This window comes from Triticum dicoccoides, chromosome 3A (assembly GCF_002162155.2).
Source record: "Triticum dicoccoides isolate Atlit2015 ecotype Zavitan chromosome 3A, WEW_v2.0, whole genome shotgun sequence".
Lineage (NCBI taxonomy): Eukaryota > Viridiplantae > Streptophyta > Magnoliopsida > Poales > Poaceae > Triticum > Triticum dicoccoides.
Genome location: NC_041384.1, coordinates 223,035,168 through 223,042,399, shown reverse-complemented (window position 1 = coordinate 223,042,399; position 7,232 = coordinate 223,035,168).

The window sequence follows — 7,232 nt, the reverse complement described above, 5'->3', positions numbered from 1 at the left end:
GGCCATCCGGCGGTGCCCCGCGAAGATAAGGACCCCGAGCACCCCCCGGCAAACCCTAGCGCCACTCCCTCTCGCACTTCTCCCCCTCTTCCCCTAAATTCCCCGCGAGTCTGAGCGTAGTCGTCGTCGCACTACCGCCGTGCACATGGCCACCGTTCGCCGCTCGCCACACCGACTAGTCCGGGGGGCTCCAGTGCCACCGCCTTCGTCCTCTACGCCTCCAGGTGCCTCCCATAGAGGTTGGGAGCCTCTCCACCAAGCCCCGCGAGGTCGCCTTCAACCTCTGCATCGCCGGACCTCGTCGTTCGATTCGTCGCCGACGAAGCCTCCTCGAGCCCGCTGCCCTTCCCTGTCGAATCACCGTGAGGCCGCGCTCCCCACGACCCCCCTTTCCTCCTTCGTTCTCGTGCACACAACAGTAGTCTCCACCAACGTCGTAGCTCATTGCCGCGGTTGACCTCACCGCCGTGGCCATTGCCCGCGAAGCTCGCGTCTGAGCTCGCACTCGTGCTCGCCGCCCCGTGCTGCGCTGCTCCCCGCCCCGCACTGCAGCTGCTACCGGCACCGCTGCTGCAGCTCCGTGTCGGCCTGTACTCCGCCGCCCGTCGTTGCATCGCGCCCGTTGTCCGCACCTGCTGCGCCCACCATCACCTGCGCGCAGCCCCGACCCTTGGCTGCGCCCACGCCCGCAGACTCGCGCGCCTTCCCCGTGCGCGCCCACCACTGCCGCCGCTCCCGCCCCTCCCCCCGCTCGTGTCGGCCGACCGTGTTGCCTGCCCCACGCCACCCCTGTCCACCGCGCGTGCTCGCCGCCGCCTCCGCCCGCCGCTAGCGCCGGCCGCGGCGCCCCTCCTCGCCGGCTTCGCCCCCCGCTCGCTTGCTGTGCCGACTGGGGGCCGGCCGCCGGTGCTCCTCTGTGAGCGGCCGTGCGTACGCCCCAGGCATGGCCTCTGGCCTCTGCCGATGGGGCCCATCCCCAGTTATTAGTGGCTACCCCCTCCCCCCTTAATTAAGCAGAATTAATTTCTTAACTAAATCGGTTAGCCCTGTGTCACTGACAGCCTTGCCCCACCTCACTAATTAATCTAATTAGATTAACTAAAAGATTGTTAATAATCACTGCCACTGACCAGTGGGCCACTGGCCAGTTTGACCAATCAAAGTCAATAGTTGACTGCTGACTGTACTTGCTGACTGGGCAATTGACTTGGTCAACTGACCCCACCTGGCAGCCTCTACGCACTCTGCTGGGTACACTTATGTGTACCCATAGCAATTTAGCCTTTTATTTTCAAATAGATTTAATTTTAGAAATTGTTTAAATCTCTAAAAATTAATATAAAATAATCCGTAACTCGGATGAAAAAACTTTGTACATGAAAGTTGCTCAGAACGACGAGACGAATCCGGATACGCAATCCGTTTGTCCGCCACACATCCCTAGCATAGCAAACACGCAGCTTTCCCCCTCTAGTTCATCTGTCCAAAAACGCGAAACACTGGGGATATTTTCCCGGATGTTTTCCCCCTTCACCGGTATCACCTCATACTGCGTTAGGTCACCCCTAGCACCGCGCATTGCCATGTTATGCTTTATGTTGCTTTATTTGCTCTGTTATTTATTGTGTTTCCTCTCCGTTACTTGTTCCCGGTAGACCCCGAGACCGCTGCCGGCGACCCCCAGTTCGGCTATGGTGTTGACGACCCCTCCTTGCCAGAGCGACCAGGCAAGCCCCCCTTGATCACCAGATATCACCTACTCTTCTCTATACTGCTAGCATTAGAGTAGTGTAGCATGTTACTGCTTTCCGTTAATCCTATTCTGATGCATAGCCTGTCCTTGCTACTACTGTTGTTACCTTTACCTGCAATCCTAAATGCTTAGTACAGGATGCTAGTGTTCCATTAGTGGCCCTACACTCTTGTCCGTCTGCCATGCTATACTACTGGGCCGTGATCACTTCGGGAGGTGATCACGGGCATATGTTGTATACTTTATACTGTTACATTACTTGATACTGTTCAAAGATGGGGGCTGAAGGGGCAGGTGGCTCCATCCAGGTAGTGGCGGGCCTGAGTTTCCGACGGCCCCGACTGTTACTTTGAGGCGAAGCGACAGGGAAGGTTGAGACCACCTAGGAGAGAGGTGGGCCTGGCCCTGGTCGGCGTTCGCGGATACTTAAACACGCTTAACGAGATCTTGGTATTTGATCTGAGTCTGGTCACTGGCTTTTACGCACTAACCATCTACGCGGGGACAGTTATGGGCACTTGACGTCGTAGTATCAGCTGAAGCCTTCGCGACGTCAGCGACTGAGCGGCGCGCGCCGGGTTGGACCGCGTAACGCAACTTCCTTTGTAATGGAGGTTGCTAGGTCTGCTCTCCGGCCGCCCACGCAACGTGCAGGTGTGCAATGGGCGATGGGCCCAGACCCCTGCGCCATAGGATTTAGACCGGCGTGCTGACCTCTCTGTTGTGCCTAGGTAGGGCTGCGACGTGTTGATCTTCTGAGGCCGGGCATGACCCAGAAAAGTGTGTCCAAAAAAGGGGATCGAGCGTGTTGGGAAATGTGGTGCACCCCTGCAGGGAAGTTGATCTATTCGAATAGCCGTGTCCCTCGGTAAAAGGACGACCCGGAGTTGTACCTTGACCTTATGACAACTAGAACCGGATACTTAATAAAACACACCCTTCCAAGTGCCAGATACAACCGGTGGTCACTCTTTCATAGGGCGATGAGTGGAGGATCATCGGTTAGGATTATGCTATGCGATGTTACTTGGTGAACTTACCATCTACTCTCTTCTCCTGCTGCAAGATGGAGGTTACCAGAAGCATAGTCTTCGAAAGGACTAGCTATCCCCCTCTTATTCCGGCTTTCTGCAGTTCAGTCCACATATGATACCCTTATTCCCCCTTTCTATACTCGATTGCTGCGACCAGACGTTGGAGCCCAGGAGCCAGACGCCACTGTCGATGATACTACTACTACACTGGAGGTGCCTACTACTATGTGCAGCCCGCTGACGACGACCAGGAGTAGTTTAGGAGGATCCCAGGCAGGAGGCCTGCGCCTGTTTCGATCTGTATCCTAGTTTGTGCTAGCCTTCTTAAGGAAAACTTGGTTACCTTATGTCTGTACTCAGATATTGTTGCTTCCGCTGACTCGTCTATGATCGAGCTCTTGTATTCGAGCCTTCGAGGCCCCTGGCTTGTAATATGATGCTTGTATGACTTATTTTATTTGTAGAGTTGTGTTGTGATATCCTCCCGTGAGTCCCTGATCTTGATCGTACATGTTTGCATGTATGATTAGTGTACGGTCAAATCGGGGGCGTCACAATCACCGAATGGACAGAGGCCGAACTCCCTGAAGAATATGGTGCATATTCCAATTGGGTTATGTATTTTGAGTTTTTGATGGCTCCAAAATGTTGATAGGGCTGGGAGCGGGAGTCGTGTTAGCATCCCCCACTGGAGATATCGTCCAGTATGTACTCCAGATATTATACACAGACTCTAACAATGCAGCCGAATACGAGGCCCTACTGCATGGTCTTCGGATGGCCATATCCATGGGCATACAACGCCTGGAGGTGCGCGGGGACTCAAACCTCGCCATATCTCAAATAAATGGCGACTTTGATGCCAAAGATCCAAAGATGGCATCTTACCGTAATGTCGTATTAAAAGTGTCGGCTCAGTTCAAAGGGCTTGAATTTCATCATGTCGCCTGAGAAAGTAACCAAGCGGCGGACGTCCTTGCTCGCATCGGTGCTAAGCGCGACCCCGTCCCACCCAACATCTTCCTGGAAAGGCTTTTCAAGCCATCTGTGGTGTGGCAAGGGGAGGGCAGCAACAATAGTCCAGATCCGAATACAACTCCAAATCCCGAAGACACCGATAGTATCGGGGGCTCAGCCACCGAAGTAACACCGTCGGCCCATCTCATTATGGCAGTAATTGCTCCATGGACCGAACCTTTCATGGCCTACATTAATAGGAAGGAGCTCCCCGAAGACCAGAATGAGGCTCGCCGCATTGTCCGGCGCTCGAAGGCCTACAAGGTTCACGACGGAGAGCTCTACAAGAAAAGTACCACCGGAGTACTTCAAAGATGTATCTCCGAAGAAGAGGGGCAACAGCTTCTAGCGGAAATTCACGCCGGTCTCGGTGGACACCACGCCATAGCTCGGGCTCTTGTTAGCAAGGCCTTCCGTACTAGGTTTTATTGGCCGACGGCCCGAGCAGACGCACAGGACCTCGTCCAATGATGCGTCAGATGCCAACTCTTCGCCAACCAAAGCCACTTGCCCCCAACTGCCATACAGACTATCCCCATCACTTGGCCTTTCGGGGTCTGGGGACTGGATATGGTTGGACCCCTTAAAGGGGGAAGCCATAAGAAAAAATATCTGCTGGTTATGGTGGACAAATTCACTAACTAGATAGAGGCTAAACCGGTCAAAACTGCTGAGTCCGGCCCGGTGATAGACTTCATATCCGGTGTTGTGCACCGTTATGGTGTCCCACACAGCATCATCACCGACAATAGCTCTAATTTCACAACCGACGAGGTAAAAACATGGTGTACTAATCTGGGTATTAAACTCAATTACGCCTCCGTCTACCACCCACAAACCAATGGTCAAGTCGAACGAGCCAACGGTCTTATTATGAGAGGCATTAAGCCCAGACTAGTGCGGTCTTTGAAAGAATCAGACAAGCACTGGGTTGAGGAGCTCGACTCCGTACTCTGGGGGCTGCGGACCATGCCCAACCGTACTATCGGATACACACCTTTCTTCATGGTGTATGGCGCAGAGGCCGTATTGCCCTGCGATATTATTCATGACTCACCTCGAGTGCGTATGTATGAAGAGAGAGAAGCCGAGCTTGATCGGCAGGACATCCTAGATGCCCTAGAGGAGGAACGCGATGTCGCAAAAGCCCTTTCAGCATTTTACCAACAGCAGGCACTACAAAAAAATAAACTTCCATGATGATACATGTTTGTCACAGTAGGTCATGTTTTATGTCATGCATGTACATCCATGACAAATTTATGACAGAATCAAGATAGTCATACATGTGCTGTCATAGAAGTGTTCCATGACATTACCAAAATTATCATCACGGAAGTGTCCACTTCCATGACGATAAATCACGCATCACAGAAGTGCTATCGTCAAGGGTGATCGACATGTGGCATTCACCGTAACGGAACACCGTTAAGCTATCGGGTCCGGTTTTGGATCCGATGACCCGTTAACAGCCCGGATCAATGGGGATTTTCCATGTGTAAAATCATCATTGGCCGGAGGAAACACGTGTCAGCTCCGCGTTGGCACATGTGTCACTCATCCAATGGGCGAGATGTGCCTATGATATGTTAACACGTGGACCGGCCCAAAAGTGGCCCATAAAGTTTAAATGGGGCGGCCCGACTAAAGGCCCACAAGATTTTGCGGACCATAATGGGTCGGCCCAGCTAAAGGCCCACAAGTTTTTGCGCGCCATAATGGGCTGGCCCAGTTAAAGGCCCACAAGATTTTTGCGGGCCATAATGGGCCGGCCCAGGTGAAGGCCAACAAGATTTTTGTGGACCATAATGGGTCGGCCCAGCTAAAGGCCCACGAGATTTCACCAACATTAATGGGCCGGCCCAGCTGTAGGCCCACACGATTTTGAGGACCCTAGTAGGCCGGCCCATTAACTGGCTGCCACGTTCCGGGCCTAATAATGGCCCATATGAGATCCGTCCCGTTAAAAGCCTACCACGTTCTGGGCCAAATTACGGCCCAGATCAGGTTCGACCCTTTAAGAGGCTTTGGGCTAAATTATGGCCCATATCAGATTCGGCCCGTCAACTGGACGCTATGCTTTTGGGCCCACTTGCTAAAGGCCCATTTAGTAATTTGGCCTGATATTAGTTTCGCCCTGTTAAGGGCCCGTTTAAAGTTTTGGTCCTATATTAATTTCAGCCTGTTAAAAGCCCGTCATATAGTTGGGCCTAACTACGGCCCGGTTTGCATCCGGCCTACTCGCAGCCGATAATCTGATTGGGCCAAACAAGGACCGAGACAATTTTGGCCTCTTATAAGCCCATGATTTGATTGGCACATTCATGGACCGGGGTCTATTTCGGCTTACTGCCGGCCCGTGAGATGTTCGGCACGTTTCAAGCCCAACCTACTTTTCAGCCTCCTAAAGGCCCATTGAGCTTTCTTGGGAAAATAAGGCCGGCGGTTTACTCGGCCTATTAAAGGCCCGAATCTACTAGTGGGGCAGTTTACATTTAGGCCTGTTAACGGACCAAGATGACGGGGCCCATGATGCGGATCATACAGGTGATTTGCATGACGGCCGTTTGGCCAGTTTACTACGAAGACAGGATATATATATATATATATATATATATATATATATATATATATATATATATATATATATATATATACAGTAAAATAACTACAACATCGTGAATAAGAAAAAAACCTAGACTATACAATAAAGAAATTACGACATATTACATCCACTGGGCATCAAAGTTTGCCACTATGATAATAAAGCACAAGCAGACAACAGATTACATACACTGGGCATCAAAGATCGCCACCAGTGCAACTAAACACGTCGACAAAATAATATACAAAACCGACAACACTTCAATAGAGTTCAAGAAAGGTTAGCCCTGCTCGGGAGCTGCAGCGCAAGCAGCTGAGCAAGCTGGTGAGACTGCACTTGTTTGACACTTATATCCTCCTCACTCTGAAAGATAAACAAGAAGACATATGATAGGTTTTGCACATATAAGTATCAGTGCCGACAATTCATCATATTTCTTACTGACGAATAAAGTGACACAGTTTAAAATATCATTAACACAATATGGTATTGTTCAGGTCAAGACATGGCAGGAAATGACATTGTGAAGGAGTTGGCAGCTTCACGACACCACTGGATTACAGATCAAGAACTCATAAGTATCAATGGTTACTGTGCTGTCAATTTATCCCATTTCAGATTGGCAAAATAAGATCACTTGCTCTGTATAGTTTAATTTACATGGTATGAAGAAGGAACTTGGTTGTACAACTGAAAACTTAAATTGATAAGGACAAACTTTTGCTTATGAATTGGAGTACATAATAAACTTTAAACATGCAATTTGATGCAAACACCAAAAATAAACAGCTGTTGTAGTCATGCCTAACCAAATATACACAAC